The sequence below is a fragment of the Phaenicophaeus curvirostris genome, chromosome 3, assembly GCF_032191515.1.
Source record: "Phaenicophaeus curvirostris isolate KB17595 chromosome 3, BPBGC_Pcur_1.0, whole genome shotgun sequence".
In the NCBI taxonomy this organism is placed as follows: domain Eukaryota; kingdom Metazoa; phylum Chordata; class Aves; order Cuculiformes; family Cuculidae; genus Phaenicophaeus; species Phaenicophaeus curvirostris.
Window position 1 is genome coordinate 652,253 of NC_091394.1, and position 18,286 is coordinate 670,538.

Here is an 18,286-nt window from a genome sequence, read left to right on the forward strand (position 1 = left end):
TAAAGACTTCAAAACCAGTTAATTTAGGGAATGTTAAACTGCACAGCAATAAATTTAAAACATCTGCAGAGTAATCAAGGGGCTGGTAATAAATCCAGTTTTGCAATCCACTTATTGCCAAAGTAATAATGCTTCTCAGAGGGGGCAAAGGGTTTGATATCAGGCAGGATTAACAGCAGTTTTGTAATCTCAGTCCCCAGTGTTACTGCCTTCGCCCAGTGCCCCTCTCTGTATGAAAGCGAGAGAAAGGACGCTGTTACTTGTATTATTACTTACAAATGCAAATAAGCATCCTGATTTTTCAGAACTGTGAAGCACAAAAATCAGGTCATTTAAGTGCCAAAAGATACGCAGGCAAGTGGTTTTGAACAAGAAACCTCGTTTGATATTTAAAGAGAGTCTGAAGACTGAACCCTTGTGCTGATGACATTATGAATGCTGTGTAGTGAACTAGAAACTGTTAATATAGTTGAGTTTTTTGTGGCTTCAGTGTGTAGCATTTTGCATGGATAGGCTAGTGCTGGTGAAATGCCTTTCCCTTAACCTCTCTTAGAGCATAATCCTTTAATACATCACCATCACAGATGTATGCACTGCCTTAAAGTGTTTCTTTTACTTAGAGAACAGATGTAAGGTAGAACAAAGCTAGCTTGATAAATCAGGTTTTGATAAGTTTTCCAATGGTGCATAAATGCCATTTTAATGGAAGCTGTCATTCTTTCTTCATTTTATCTTTGTATCTAATTTAAATCCACCCATGCTTAGTTTAAAACCATCACACCTTGTCCTACCATTACAGGCCCTGGTAGAAAGTCTCTCCTCGTCCTCTCTATAAGCCCCTATAAGCCTTTCAGTTCTATAAGAACTGAAAGGCCTCCCTGGAGGAAGGTCTCCCTGGAGCCTTCTCTTCTCCAGGCTAAAAAAACTGGAGCAAGGCAGCAATATTTTATACTGTGTTGGTATTTAGGAGCATCCAAAATTGATGTACCAAAATCTGGCACTTTATCATAGTTTTTGCCACCACATGACAGCATCATTGCCCCCAAATAAATAGATATGTGCATTAGCCCTTGAGACCAGGATTTTAAACACCCATGCAGCAGCTGTTAGCCCGACATCTGGGACAGGGGGATGTACAGAAGGCAAAGGGTCTATACCAAATGGTTTAAGACTCCCTAGGACACTTAATGGATGCAATAACCTATTTATTTCTGGAACAGAGGTTTGTTTTCTTAGGTAAAGTGCATGTTACTTATCTCTGCTTTGACATCTTTGAAATAGTTTTCCTCTTCTTGCCACACTTTCACCCTTGCCAGAATACAAATTATAAAATCACTGTTTCAGGAAATTATTCTGCTGATGGAAACCGACTTACTCTTTTACTATGCACTAGCAAAATATTAGAAAAAAAGAGGCAGAAAAGTAAGTATTATGTTTTTCCTTTTCAGAGGTTTCTGTTGACTCCTGAGGTAAATGGAAATTAAATGTGCAGTTTGGCTGCTGCCTTCGCTGTTTTCATACACCAAGCAAAACTCTGCCCCTCTTTCTGAAGACAGAGGGAAGGGTGTCCTGCTCGTACAAGTCCATTGATTCTGCAGCATTGTAACTTGTCATTTTCACAGCTTTATTTATGAATCTCAAGATGAAACAATGGAGTGATATAGAGAAATTGCTTTTCAAAGACTAGCTAAAATGTTCTTTATTTAGCAGACTTTCACCTACAGCCATCATGACAAGATAAGCCAGCGTATTAAACTATTTTCTTATGTTCTGACATTATTTTTTAGTACAATTGTTAATTTTAGTCATCAGTCCTGTTGTCAGTTTGTGCTAACGCCAAAGATAACTTAGGTGCATCGACCAAGAGCGTCTGCAGTGTATGAGTATCTGCGCATGAGTCACGGCTGGAGACTGCTGTAGAATTTTTTTGGCTCAGCAACTAATTTCATTGGGTTTTGCTTTAAAAGTGGTTTGTACAGAGCAGAGTAGAACACTTCATCATAAACAAAGAGCATTTAAAAAAAAATCCTGCATTTCCTTTCCGCCTTCTCTATTCTATCAAATGCTGTGCTGAAAGGGTATTTGTCGTGTTCCCTGTGGGAGTTGATCAGTTTAATTATCTTAACTGTGACTTTTATAGTAAGGCTATTTTGGGGAGAAGACAACTTTTTAGTAAAATACATTATTCAGCTTTGCAGGTTTCCCTTCAAACTGTGGTGTAGAATAATGACTGCCCATTTCTTTGTTTTGTTTGGAATGAATCTCGGGAAGTGGTGGTCATTGCTGTCAATACTCTGTTCCTATTAACTGTATGAAATGCTTCCATTTCATGTGTGAAAAGGCCATGGGTCCTTCCGTACAAATACGATTTTGATGGAAATCTGCATTACAAAGCAATGTAAACATTCTGGGTCCCGCAGGTGAGTTGTTTTCCATAAATTGCCCACAGTGGGGAACAGAATATTGTCCTTGTGGATTCAAGGCCAGAAGTGTTTCATGGGACAGAGAACACACCCTCATTGTGCTTTGTTTAGCAATTTCTACTTTAAATTAATGGCTTAAATCGGGTAAATATTTTCTTTCACCCTTTCTTGAAGATGTGCTTGTCTCCAGACAGTATCTGTGGTTTTGCTTATCATGTTTTCTCCTCTCACAGCTGCCCTTTCTAGCAGCAATCCAGCAGTGACACACGGAAGCACATCTTATAGAAAGAACAACTCATCTCTCACAGACGCATGACCTCTCAGTCATTCAGTGTGCTGAGCCTCTTACGTGGGCATGAAACTGAATCCTGATTGATTTAGGGTGTTAATTTTGTCCTCCTCACCCAGCAGAAAGATGACTGTGTCCAATGGTGTGGAGACAAACGAATTCATAGTCACGATTTCTGTTTGACTAGTGGGGCTAACTACGTTTCTCCTCAGCCAAAACAGAAAATGGCATTTAATCCCTATAGAACTTTTTCTTTCTTTCAGTAATAAACCAACCTGGGAAATCTTGACTTTGCACTTAGATAGCGAAGTATTTCTTTTACTTCTATCACCTGGGAACTCTTTTTGGATTTAAGTATGTTAGATCTATTCTAGAAACACAACCCAGTTTGATCGCTGTTTATATAGACAGCAGCTATGGAGTTCCTTGTGGAACTCTTCTTCCTCTTCTTCCTCTTCTTCAAGACCACAAGCTTTCTGCAACTCAGCCTTGTGCTGTAAGGCAAAACTTCATCCTGTTATCTGGCTTGCTTGGCTTGGTTTGTACAAAGGGCTAGTAACACACAAGGTCTCATATCTCTAAAACTGGACTAAGGAGGAGTTTTAAGTTTTTAAATTTGAAGTTGTATCTCGTCCCCACCTGCTTACTAGACTCCAGATTCCTGTAGAAACCACTTCATCTTTTTCCTCTCCCCCTTTTCCCTTGTTTTCCCCAAGTTTAAGTGCATTTTTACCTCTTCTGTAGCAGAGTCCTTGAGAACAACCTGGTCTGGTTGTTTTGCTCACAGATAATGTTGAACAGAATACGTATCGCCTAGAAGAGCCTGTTTTTTCAGACTGACTTTATTGCCATCATTTCTGCAAAGAGAGGGGGCAGCCAGAGAGCTAGGGTAGAGGGGCCAATGTGGAGTAACTCCAGCTGAAATCTAATTTCTCTTCTAGTCACTGGAATCACCAAGTAGGAGCTAAGAAGAATAACTCTAGCGTGAACATTTACTAACAAATCAAATAAGCAATAAATGAATTTCCCAGGCTTTTGTTTACCTATGCTTAATAAAGTGTGAGATAATGAATTACAGTAGATTGCTTATTAACAGGCAATGGCCAGTCAAGGGGATGTGTTGTCATGAACTACCAGAATGAAGTATAGGTGTCTATAAAAATGTCAGGTCCCAGCTGAAGGCAAAGCTTAGGGATTAGTTTATAATCACTTTTGTGATATACAGTGAATAGTTTTTACAAGTAAATGACATGCCATTCAGTACTGCTGTAATTAAAGAATGTTAATGAGACATGCCAGACAGTGCTCTGCTGGGCAATTATCCCAATCCATGTAACGAGACGAAGCAGGCAGCAGAATGAATGCAGACCCGCAGTCTGCCACCAACAGCTCAGGAGTCTGGGAAATGCTGAGCTCATACACCTACATGAATAAGTAATTGAATTCTGATATCTATGGATATGCTGATGGATACAGGAAAACACAAAGTGACTCAGCAAAGGCTCTGGGCAATATTACACACACAAATATTTTTGGTTGCTTGGCTAGATGACTGGTTAGGCCAGAAACTATTCTGTAGGGAGCAACAGGGGTGCTCTGTAGTGTTTAAGCACTGCAGAGCATCACTTAAGAGACAACTAGTTTGCTTTCAACTTCTGGTTTTCTGCTTGTACATACATAACATTTCTAATTCCTGTACCAAATATCAGTAGTTGGCGGATCCAGCTTGACTCTCATCCTTCTATCCTGTTCCTGTGCCTTCAGTTATATTCACATACAGTACTGATGCGATGTTATGCTGTGTCTGTACAATTTCATGTTAGCCTTTACTAGATTTTCTCTCAGATCCACTTCCCCATGGAATATAATTACGACACACCGTTGTCCTTGTTTTCCCAAGGGTGTATGTTTCTGGCTTATTTCTTTGGACAATGCCTAAACAGAGAGTCAGACCAAGAAAGTCCCTCTTTACCCCAGCTGTCGTAGCCTTTGACCAAAGCCTTTTCTGCTCAAATCTGCATTAAAAATGGTGGCAAACCATATTCTGTGTAGGTAGTCAGAAACAGGAGCGGGGCAGGGAAGGCAAAATTCATAGAATCATAGAATAGTTGGGGCTGGAAGGGACCTTAAAGATCATCCATTTCCAATCTCCCCTGCCATGGGCAGGGACACATCCCACTGGATCAGGTTGCCCAAAGCCCCATCCAACCTGGTCTGACACCTCCAGGAATGTGGATAAATATCTTATGTCCACGCTAGATGCACTGTGCCTGAATCGAAACTAAAAACATATAATTTGAAAGCTTCGTTTTATGTTGTTAGCCTTCTTTTTTTTAAAAGTTAGTTGGTCCCTTGCCTTGCTCATTTCAGCACTAACTTTCCTTTCAATTAGTAGAAACTAAATGGTGTGTCAATTTTCAGAAACTGTTTCCCTAAATCACGTGGGAACTTCAGGCACATTCAGAAGCAGAACTTGCCAAGAGCTATAATTTAGAAAAAAAACCATTAGTGACACACATAAATTACAGCCTGACAGAGGAAAAGAAGAAGTAAAGCACGAGATAACTAACTTATTTCCTTAATAACATGAGAGCATTGACGTAGCTGGAAGGAAACAACAACACGGTAGTACATTTTAATACTAGATTACATTTTTGGCCCTTGCTGCCTTTAAAATAATTTCCAATGATGTTTAAATTCTGCTTTTTGCATTAACCATTTGTCTCGGATGATAGAATTATTTTCAGCCATCTTCATGACTTGAAAATTTTTTAGTGATTTTCAAGTGTAAATAGAGGTATCCAGGTATCACACGGTGTCTGTTCTGGAAGACATTTCATTCAAAGGGCTGCAGGTAATTGCATTTCGATCTACTTTCCCTTGCACAGAAGCAGCAGCACTGTGTGCACTGTATGTTTAGGCTCATCTGTACACAATCTTGTATCGTGGGTACAGTATTTTTTAACATAATAACATAAAGACTCTTTAAGGCAAGAATTCTTCATCTTCTTTTACATCTCTCTTAAACTTCCCAAAATAACAGGGGCTGGGAATTTCCAAGGAGGCTACAGGGAGCTGAGATCTGGCTTTGGCTCAAAAGAAATTATGAGGTTTTTTTGTCTCTAGGCTCCTTTTAAATTTTAACCTCTGTCTGTTTTCTAAGGGCCAGGGTACTAAAATACTGTGAAAAGTTTTGTTACATACTCCTGGGTAGCAGGAGTAGATGGCAACTGGGACTCATTCATACGCTACATTTGGAAGTGTCATTGCCCTTTTCATTTCCTGCCCCTATCAATGAGATTCATGTGAAATACTGATGCAATCAAGGCTTTTAGCACTGGAGGTGGCCTATTTTTCTATCCTAAGTGTGTTTGGCTTATTAGTGAAACCACTATACCTTCTTTCTGGAGGCAGGCTGGCAATCCAAGGAAGTGGTTTGCAGTTGTCATCTTTTTTTCATCAGCCTGCATGATTATTCCTTCAAGCCAGTTCCCAGCTCAGCTTGCAACTTGGTGTTGATTTGCACAGACGGGCTGTAATCAGAATGCAGGCTCATCATATGGTTGTATTAAATCTGAGCAGCCTGGTGGTTACGTAGGTGTGAATGTCGAACACATTATTTGCCCTTCTTTGGCCTTCGATCCTTTGCCGAGTGGTATCGCATTTTGTTAGTTTCTTAATGGAGGAAAAACTAGTGATGCTTAACCAGGGAGTACCACGATATACTGTGTTCTTTTTCATCCAGCCCCTCTCTTTGTCATCCCAAGACCAAGGTCAGGTTTCCTCACAGCAGCTTTGCATCCAAGATTTATGCGGTTCCAGTCCGAGGCAGTGGCTGCATTCTCCAAAGACAGGGTAACTTTTTCTTGTCTCCAGGGTTATTCTAACAAAAAACTCTAAACAATCCAGAATGCTAACAGGAACACACTTTTCCAAGAGTCACGATTACTCATTAAGTAAAGGGGGGCAAAGTGCTTCAGACCCCATGCACAGTCTTGTAAGGTGATAATGCCCATCCTGGCAAAGGCCAGGGGCTCTATTGTCCTTAACACAACTCCATGCTTTTCTTTGCCTTTTTTTTCCATACAGAATGTATTTTCTGAGACTGGCTACACATCTACAGACAGAGTTCTAGACATTCATCTGCCATTCCACTTTTAAACCTGAATTAATGCTGAGGAGTAGCCACCAGAGTATAGTTGTCCCTTAACACCAGCAAGAGGAAAGGGACAGAGTAGTGGAGAAAGGATATGCACACGAATATGCACACGATATGCACACAAGCAACACTTGGTTTGCCTGCTCCCTTTCCCTTTGAGATGCCCCACAAACAGAGCAGGAGCATCGCTGAGTCTTTTGTTCTGTGCTAGTACAGGGGACGCTGGTCAAAAGGTAACAGTGAAGTGTGAAAACAGTAAATATGGGCAGGAAAATCAGAAATTTGCTTTCTAGCACAGAGAATTTCTGCCAGGCTCCTATATTTTTGTAGAACGCTAATGCTGTGGTTGAATATCACTGAAGAAATGTAGGAAAACAACAGTGTCCATATTACTCAACACAGCCATGTATTTTCTTCCACTTTACTGCAAGTCTCAAACTTCTCTTCATGCATTTCTTTTTTTTTTGTGAGGCAAGCTGTCCCGTACTTTGTGGGTGGCTTTCCTTGAGAGAGCTGGTTGTAGCTGATAAATCACTCTGTGAGAAACCTCAGTGATAACAAATAACAGGCAACACTTCACTCATAGAAGAAGGAGGAGAAGACACTAGTCCAGAAAGATGGTTTTCTGAATTGAGGAAGCTCCTTTTTCTCCCTCTCATGCACCACATTAGGAGCAAAACACAAATGCTTTTTCATTTGTCTGGTAGGTCTTTGCAGCATAAACGCTGATAAACATTTATTGTGAACAAACTCAGTCACTTTTTTCTTCCTAAGAAAAGTAAAAATAGAAAAAAAGTAAAGCAAGATAGGCAATCTCACTTGTGGAATCTCACAAGGAATCATGTTAGGTGGTTCTGGCAATGGTCTTTTGTCCAATAACTAATCCCAGTCTAGAAATGAAAATATTCTGTAGATCTGAGCACTATGAGGCTTTTAGTGGTGCAAACAATGCCACCATTAAAGCTTTACATGCTAGTGGAAACCTTGGAGTTCACATTGCAGCGTGCACTGATGTTTTCATCTGATATTTTGTGCAGTTCTGTCTAGGTTGTGCCCAGCATGGGGCAGCTACTGAAGGAGCAACGAGGGAGCCAGATTGGCTTCTTTAACGTTTTGGTGCATTAAACTCTCTCTGCTACTCATTACTTCCCAGGAAATATCTTCCGTTTCAATTAGTGTGGGGCAATTATATCGACTGTGGTGACTGTTCTTCTGCAGCAAGCAGTGGCCCTCAACATATATTGCAGCCCTTGGAATCCTGTCAGATATAATCAGAATAAAGAAGCAATACTACCAGCACAAGCTGAAAGCAATTTGCTCTTATTACCTTGCTGAAGAAAGGCAACACATACCACAAATTTTACAGGTTTTATCACAACAGGTGAGCATGTACGCTGTTACGTTAATGAGAGGATGAACATGAAATAAGAGATGCCATTCAGTGTGCCTGAAGACTAGCCTATAAACAGACTAAATCTCTGTTAGGTGAGGGTACAGCACTAAAGCTACCCACCCCTTTGAGCATTTTCCATAGGAAAATCCCCATACACCTCACAGAGGTTGGAATTATTTACCACAAAATCCAAATGAAAAGTGGAAAGTGGCATGCAGCTGCACAAAAATGTGAAGAGGGGAAGTGCAAAGATGGTACCTATGGAAGTAGTATAGATGTTACTCTTGCCTCTCCACATCATCAGGGAGAGTGTGGACAAGTTCAGATTTTTGTGTGTATTTATTACTTCCACATCAAGGCTGCCTTATTGACCTGTGAGAAGTTAGATTCCTCAGCTGCCAGCCTTACAATGCCAGCAACAAAAGCCACACTCTCTTATGGACTTTTTACATCCCTCAAATGATAGTGAAAATCACGTAGGAAATGATCGTTGACCTGTGCTTTTGCAGTGTATTCAGAGTGCGTCCTCAGCTGTACCATACAAAGGTATAAATCGCATTGCAAAGGCAGAGTTGAAACCACATTCAGGATCCTTGGTGATGAAGGAAGCCCCTTCTTTGGTGTAAAAAGGTTCAGTATATTAACTAGACTTCAGTCTGAGTTTCTGAGTAAGTAAGGTGATGACGGAATCAGAAAAGCACAGTGAAGAAAGTTGTTCTTCCTATTCGTCCAGTCCTGAGGGAGGGTTTTATAAGATTTGTACTACACTGCCAGGATCCTCACACAGAACAAGTCCTCCTCATTCACCACAAAGACCCAGAATGACCAGTTTCCTTGATAAGAGTAGCAGCAAGCAAATAGGGATAATTTCTTTCAGTCTTTACTGTCTTCCAAGCCAGCACTTCAACAGAAAGCTTCTGCTTGGCTCCTTTTCAGTATGTTTTTTTATATCTAATGTACAATTGTTCTGCTTTATGCGTTTCTGTCTCAGAACAGACATGCAACTGCAATTCAGATCTCTCTGCATATCATCACAAGCGACATGTCTTGTAATAGAGGCTGCATTTCAACACAGCACATTTACCTGCTGTGCTGTTTAGCCTAAATGAGGAGCGCTTCTTTTGAGGCATCACCCATCCATCAAGAGATTTCTTTCAAACATTGAAAATGAGTTCCGTAAGTCTTTGGCTACTTGCTCAGTTCTAGGAATTTTACTTGAGAAAGACCATCACAGAAAAGGTAAGTTCTGTTGTTTTTGCATCTTTAAGTAATACATTTTCATCTCTGAATTGAAGAGTAATAAAATGGAATAATTTTGATTTTCCTTAAAGGTGGAAATACAGTGTCTGGTGGTACAATCAGACTGTGGTATTAAAGCCTTATTATACATGTTCTGGACTTGTATTAAGGTATTTTCCAAGTACAATACTGTAATGCTATAAGTATTCTAAGTTATTTTACTATAATCCCTTTTGTATGGAGGCTGAACTCTGAGGGCAGTAGCTTATTATTCATCATAAAAGAGTTACCTTCAGTCCCCAGTGGGCTTGCAATCAGCAAATATACCAAAAATAATAAATGGAATAGCACAAATAGTACCCAGACAAACCAGTGCTGCCAAAGTCCATATGATGTCTGCTCAGCAGCAAAAGCTGCGGGAAAGAAGGAGGAAGGGGGGACATTCATGGTAATGACTTTTGTCTCCCCAAGTAGCTGGTTATGCATGCTCAGGCTCTGCTTTCCTGGAAGGAGGCTAAACATCTGCCTGCCAACGGGAATCAGTGAATATATTCATTGCTCATTGCTCTCTACAACTCCCTGAAAGGAGGTTGTAGAGAGGAGGGTGCTGGCCTCTTCTCCCAAGTGGCAGGGGACAGGACAAGAGGGAATGGCCTCAAGCTCCACCAGGGGAGGTTTAGGCTGGACATTAGGAAAAAATTCTTTACAGAAAGGGTCATTGGGCACTGGAACAGGCTGCCCAGGGAGGGGATTGAGTCCCCTTCCCTGGAGGGGTTTAAGGGACGGGTGGACGAGGTGCTGAGGGACATGGGTTAGTGATTGATGGGAATGGTTGGACTCGATGATCCAGTGGGTCTCTTCCAACCTGGTTATTCTGTGATTCTGTGATTTTTCTTTGCCTCGCACACAGGATTTTCTTTCCTTAGTACACTGTCATTATCTCAATCTATGAGTCTTTTCACCTTCCTTCTATTTCCTCCCAACTCCATGGCAGAATAGAACCAGTAAGGAGCAGGGTGGATGTTTGGTTGTTGACTCGGGTCAACTCACCATGCTACAACAAAGCCGAATTTTAAGACACTACTGTTTTTAGAAATTATGTTATAAGACACCTTACAGAAAATGGTATGAAAAGATCAGAATTTTTAAAAGATGACCTGTTCAGCAGTCTTCACAGTCCCTGGTAATGGGCACGTGAAATCTTAAAATATCCTGCATATAATACTGAATATACAAAGCTACTCTCATTAGCTGCTAAAGTGATCTGGGTGTGCTGATGTTTGGTTATCAGTGTATACCATACAGCAAAAGGAACATGTTAGGAAGATGAGCAAGCTTCGGGTTCTATGATCCCCTTCTTCTTGACGGCAAAATAATAAGTTACAGGCTGACAGGGAAGATTATTACTGGTGGCTACCTTTGTGTTATGTATTTGTGTCCCAGCTATTGAGTAGCAATACAACGTAATCTTTCGATGCTTCTGCAGTCTTGTCTTGTCTCAAGTACCTGTAATCATTACATTGATCTACTTCATCATAAATACACAGTGTAATTTTCTGCATCCCTGAGACCCAATTAAACGCTTGTGTTGAATATTAAATATTCTTTTAATGACTGCGTTGTTTTAAGTTTCAAAATTTGGTGGCTGCACAATCAGTGCAACCAAGTGATGGAGCTGGAGTGCAGCATGATTATGACTCTAGTTTTTATGCAGGGACCCAGCAGTGGATCAGGAATATAATAACTGCAGCTGGTCGCAATGCAACCTAGTCGCTTAGCTTTGCTAAGTTGGACCAATTCAGGCCTTTAGAAAAGAAGAACGCAGATGATTTTTGGCTATTTGGCAATAAAGTGCAGTGCCAGTTTCAGTGAAGTAGGAAGTTACATAGCAAATTTGTCCTCAATACCATTTTATTAATTGCTTTTTCAACTCCAGGAAAAGAAATACAGTATTTAGTGTCTTTTATTCCCTGGTAACTTCTGGGATCACACTTATTTTATGAAGTATTTATTTAATAAATAAATTTTGTATTTATTGCATGTCCAGAAAGAAAAAAAAAACCTAAAAGAAAAAAGAAGCAGTAATTTTTTCTTTCACATTTATATATTAATTAGAAAATACTGTGCAGGAAATGATTGAATTGTGCAGTCTAAAAAGGAGATGAGAAAGAATATCTGTATTACTACTGCAACACCAGTGAAACAACCTGCCATTGAAGAAAATACGTGATTTTATATCTCCCCACTGCAGCAACGGCAGCCACATGTACTCTGGGACATCAAACCCTAAATCATCAATATGGTTTTGAGTAAATTTTCACAACTGACAGTCAAGGTGACTTCCAGTAACTTCAGCGGGTAAAATAGGGCTGTGGTGACCTTTAATAATACCAAAGGAACAAGGAGAGGCAAAGGGGAGAATTTCTGGACAAGGCTTTGCTTGCTCCTGAGTGTCACACCAGCCTGTTCAGTGCAATGTTCAGCTCCCATCGGTTTGAATCTGCTCCTTGAAACTTTCACAATTTCCTAATATGTGGTCAAAATGCCCTTGAAGAGAAAAAGTCATATTAGAAAACAAATTGTTTTGAACTACTTATGGCCAAATTTATCATTATGTTATTTAAAGATCGGATAGAGTGCTCCTGTGAAAAGCTGGAGGCTGGAATTTTCATTAAAGCCATGACCTATTGATATTCTGAGAGCTCCCAATGCTTTCTCTGAAATCAATCAGTATTTCTCTGTGTGAGGATAGGTCACTGTGCCTTCTCTGCCAGTAACAGTCACACTAGGCATGCTACTAAGTCATAATTTAAGGTAAATTTATTCAGAAGTATGTCTATCTTACATTGCTCATCAAAGTTTCCCTGAAAGTCTTCTTATATTTTTGGCTTGATTTTAATGGTAAAATCCCAACCTGATTTTTATGAAAAGGCTTCAAAAGAAAAAAAAATACTGTAATGTTAAATATGATAATTAAATATGATTGTCTCCTGACTGAAAGCAAAGGGCAGAGTTTCATCTAATTGATCTTATTACTAAGAAAAAAGAAATCCCACTTACGTTATGGATCAAGCTGAGGACATTGGCTTCCCAAACGCTATTTGAAAAAGAAATTATACATAAAGTAATGGTTTTTAATTTGAACCAATGAAAGAAAACTGGGTAGAGTGGAACGTATTTACACAGTTTCCTTTAACTTCTCACCCCTGCCAGAGAAAGGCAAGTGAGCCTCTTAGGGACTGTGTTCCAGCTGGGGTTTCCTGCCTTCTCCTGCTCCAGCTCCACTTTCTGGGATTCTCTCCAGCACACGATGATGATTAGTCCTCAGTTTTTGTGTCTACTCCCGGCACAAATACACCACTTTACCTCTTACGCATCTTACCTGGAGAATAAACTGCTGCTGAACTGAAAACATGATTTCAGTTCATGTTCCCACTGGAGTCCTGCGAGCGTGTTCCTGAGAGCCAGTGTAAGTGCTTCAGAACTACACCTGTCCTGTAAGCCAAGAAAACGTGCTAGTCTCTTCTAAAGTAAAAATGTTAAAACAAGTATGAAACAATTAAAATTTATACTATGCAAGCCTTTTCAGAGCTGTGCAGGGGAGGCGTATAGGATAAAAATCTGGAGTTAAAACACAGTCATGAATGCATGGGTTATTCTTTGTTGGTAATAGTAATACTGCCTTTTAAAATTTTTTTTTGAAACAGCAAATCAAGTGCAGTTAGTACTAAAAGCAAAAGTTCACACAAAAAAGTCCTTAGATATCGCAGTTAATTGCAGAGGAAGATGCTAGAGCACAGCTCCTCAAAAAAAAGCACAAGGATCATGTATTTTAATCAAGATTTCTGCATCAGGACTAAAAGAAGGTTTCTGTACCCTTTAACGAGTGCAAAGGCTGCCTTGCTGATACAGTTGCTCAGGCTTTTTTTCCAGGCAGCAAATAGAAATAGGCTAAACAAATATATCATTTCTCCTCTAAGCAGTTGTATGTGAGCATCCAAATGCTCAGTTTCACCCAGGGCTTCCCTATAGGGAGCAGCTGTTTTGCATTAGTTCCACCAGTTACGTGCAATTGGTACAATTTCTTCCTGCAGGTGCAGTTGTACGGTCACAGCTCATTCACAGACGCAAGGAGGCAGCTGTGCTACAGAGAAACATCTCTACTCATTCCAGGATAAAGTGTGACAGGGGAAACTGTCCTAGTACAGATGTCACATCTATTCCTGGCATATCTTTTCTAAACTAGATAAAGAAAGTTTAATTGGAGTTTGATCCTCCTGTCATAACCTCCAAGCCAGAGCAGTAGAAAGCTAACATTGCATTGAATCATAGAATTATAGAATCATAGAATCATAGAATAACCAGGCTGGAAGAGACCCACCGGATCATTGAGTCCAACCATTCCCATCAAACACTAACCCATGTCCCTCAGCACCTCATCCACCCGTGCCTTAAACCCCTCCAGGGAAGGGGACTCAACCCCCTCCCTGGGCAGCCTCTGACAGGGACCAATGACCCTTTCTGTGAAGAATTTTTTCCTAATGTCCAGCCTAAACCTCCCCTGGCGGAGCTTGAGGCCATTCCCTCTCGTCCTGTCCCCTGTCACTTGGGAGAAGAGCCCAGCTCCCTCCTCTCCACAATCTCCTTTCAGGTAGTTGTAGAGAGCAATGAGGTCTCCCCTCAGCCTCCTCTTCTCAAAGAGAAGAAATTGGTTCGGATTTACAGCCTGGTGTTCCTGGTCTCACTCCTGCTCTGTCAGTATCACTCACTTGGAGAGGGATTCCCTGTGTCCTGTTACGGGAAGGGAAGCTTGGGCTTCTAATTTTAACCATTTCATCCTGTATGACCTATTTTCTATCATGGTTACATTGAACTTGGCATCGCTGTAGCTGAAATAACTGTCCATCAGGCTGAATTTCCATGCCATGACTGGAGCCTAGAGCCGCGTGTTCAAAGAGATGCTGTTGGGACCCAAACTGGACTGTCCAGGGGTCTCTGGCCTTGCCCCATGGATTCCCTCAGGCTAAATTAAGATGAAAAGACACCAAACAATCAACTTCAAATAAATTTATTTACACGAGTGAGGTTTTAGGAATAAGATAGACATTGGCTTGTTGAATCTGCAGCAAGGAAAAGGGAAAGAATAGAGGGGAGAAATGGAAAGAAAGAGAAAAAGAGTAAGATGTCACAGCTCCAGCGTTGTCTTCTAAGATCCCAGAATGGCCAGCCCACAGGTGCGTGTGCTACCCTTAGAGTGTTACTTACAGGTGAGAATCCTTCAGCGAGGAGTTTTGTTGCTTGCTCAGTGCCCTTTCTGGAAGGTTCAAGAGATTCTGGAAAGGAGTCTTGGGTCCTCAGGGTTCTTAGTGATCTTCTTGCTCCCTCTACCGGCGAGATCCTGGGATCATGGAGTCCTGGAATCATAGAATGGTTTGAGTTGGAAGGGACCTTAAAGACTATCAAGTTCTAGCCCCCTGCCATGGGTCCCACCAGACCAGGCTGCCCAAGGCCCCATCCAACCTGGCTTTGGACACTTCCAGGGATGGGACATCCACGGCTTCCCCGAGCAGCCTTCTATGACCTTCCTTGTCACGCCAGGGCAGTCGCGCTGCTTGCAGGATAGGGAGGTTGGCACAAAAAGAGGCATCCCTTGCTTCCACATGAGTTGCTTCTTTCTGAAGTTCAACAGCCGGAAAACAATTGGTTTAAGGCACACCGGTTCCATCACAGCATTAGCCTGTCACAGATTCCTGCCATTTATTGAATGACTTTGAGGCCCAAGCCCTTACTCAGGATGATGGCAGTTCCACTGCAGGACTCCTCAGAGGCAGGGACTTCAACCCCAAGCTTCCCACTTCCCAAAGAAAAAGACCTGCACATCTGACTACAGGGTGAAGCCACACCGAAGTGAGCTCTCTCAGGCTGAAAAAAGGATCAGACAAGAGGAAGCCATGATCTCTAAACAGTATCTGATCTATAGGACTCTCTTCTGAGAAAGGAGCTGGTATTCCAGGGGGTTGGAACTAGATGATCTTTAAGGTCCCTTCCAACCCAAACTATTCTATGGCTCTATGATTTTTGACCTTGTTCCCTGGACAAAGTGTTTTATTGTCATTGGATTAGAAAAAGCAACAAACCTCACAGAATTCAGCTCTTCTTCCTCTCAAATGAGTATATGGTCTTCTGGGCAGCTAAGGGCCATGATGGTATCTGGGTCAGGAGAGGAGGAGCTGGCAGTTATCGTTGCTGTGCTTCTGCTGAAGGAGGCTACCTCATTCCCTTCATCCGCTAATTGTCTCCCTCAGTTAAGTAAGTTTTTCCCGAGCTAGCTCATCCCGTTGCTAATTGTTCTGCGCTTCAGTGAAAGCAAAAACCATTTGATATGCATTTGTATTCCTGTTAGCAGATCCAGTTTGTTAGCTGACACACATCAACAACTAAGGTCAGCTGTATTTATTTAATTTGTATGCGAAAAGCATTTAAGATAGCAGAATTTTTTTGTTTTCTAAGGCTGTGGTTGGGCACAGAAATCCTTTGGCAGCTCTGCCGGCTGCAACAGTTTCTGTCTCCCATTGACCACTTCTCCCTCCCACTTGTATTGCACAGATCTATATGCGTATATATAGACCAGAGACCAAATTTAGCAGAAAAATAAGCATCCTTGTAAGAGACTATTTTTTCCCAACCCAGAACTGTTCCCTGATTCTGCTTACCATATGGCTTCCAAGAGTTCCTGCTGGCATGGCTGGTATGGAGGCCCTGCTGGGAAATGGAGCTGTGGAAATACATGTATTTCCACTCATGCCATATTGTGTGAAAGCTTCTTTTCATGGTTTTACTTTCCAGTGTTTACTTGTAAATGATATTTTTCAGATGCTTCAGAAAACTTCAGTTATGCCAAAGAAATAGGAAAGATGCAAACCCTCCCTCAAACTTAAAAAAACCCCTGAATTCCCAGCTTCCATATCTACAGTATATTTGCATAACTCTACCTGGAAACTCTGTAGGGCAAGGTGTTCTGAGATGTGTGCCTGGGGTTAGCCTTTAAGTCAATATTTAATGACCCAAAGATATGTCCTGAATTTCAAAAGTAATGACTATTTTGCTGTTAATAACAATCTATTCTGGAATGTATTTTAGGAAAAAAAAAATTCCATGATTGCATAGGAAAATCTGAAGAAACTCGAAAGGTTAAGAATAAAATTAAAAAGTGGTCTGAAAGCACAGGAAGAAGAATTTTTAGACCAGGCTAAAGTATTGAGATCCACTGCATTTTAGTTTTCTTTATTGTGTGTAGTGGACATGTTCACATGGAAAAAACCTTATTATTACAATTGCAAGTAGTTGGCATGTTAGCGTGCAATATTTAAATTGGCAAGGATCTTGACTGTAAGGGATGTCGGAGCTGTGGTTTGACGTGACAGTAAAGTTAATATTCCGATCCTCTGCTAGAAATGTGTCCGTGATGTAAAGCTCTGATGCCATGCAGATTTATTTAGCTAGTTCAAATGTCTTTAAACAATTTTGGTGGGTTAAGTTGATGCTGACATGCCTTCTGGCAGTGCTTGAATTGCCTGTCCACCCTGTTCTACCTCTGTGTCTGGTTAGAGACTGACAATCTCATTGCAGGTCATCAACTCTATATTGTGTGCTAAATTCAGCAAAAATATTTAGGTTAAAAATATCAATTCCATTCAATCAGGTGTCCTGAACTTTTTCTCATTGAATCTCCGAACTCATAGGAGCATGTCTTCATAAGAAATTCCCATGGTCTTCCTGTTATTCTCTGGCTCTTTACAGGCTAGCTAGGTTAATCTCAAAATAATCGAAGAAGACATTAAGAAGAACCATCTAGTTACTGACAAATTTATTGTCTTTTAGGAAGACTGTAATGAAGATAAAGAGGTGGAAATTTCATTAGTTGATTGAATTATCACTCTTATATTACCAATTCTATAATAATATTGTATTTTCATTTGCCTCTGTATTTTAATCAATTGTATTATTTGTAACTGAGAAACAGTAAGTTTTTTTCCTAGTTGTGTTTAGTTTACTGAGAATAGACTTATATAAATCTGAAAAAGAAAACTGCGCGTTAGTTTCAGTTTTGTTTTGTTGTTATTATTGTCATCAGATTAGTAGCTGCTAATTTCAGCTCTCAGCGCCGGAACCAACACTTTGTGGCAAAACTCAAATTAACTGTACATTCTTGACAAGGTAATAAATTTTCTCTAGTTTTAATTTTGACTATATATTAAGTCAAATCTCCAAGTGTCCTACAGCTGAGGCTATACTGAGAAGTGTTTTTTGTGTTTGCTGGTTTTCAAAAGTGATGGTATCATTGCGCTTGATAATGTTGGTAATGCAGGTCAGTATTAATTCTGTTCCCTAAAACTGAGGTGTATGTGAACAAAGTGCATTTCTTTCTCATTGCTGGAGATTAGGATCCTTTTGTTTCATTCTGTTCTTTGAAAAATGTATTCTGTGGAGAAAAGTCAGGATACTCACGATTTCTCTTTGTCCTGATGCTTCTAATTGATCTGAAACTTTGGATTAACTTGTCTTCTTCTCCTGAATAAAAAAGTATTTACATATATATAAACTGACTACATTGCTACTACTTTCCCTGAAGCCAAAATGAATTCCTTGCTCCTCCTTTATACGTGTTAGGTAGGTGTTCAGACCTTAGTTGTTCCCTGCTAACTTTCAGGAAATTTTTCTTATGAGCTAGTCATTGACAGGCCAGGGCAGGTCAATAAAAATATACTTCGTTTTGTGCATCA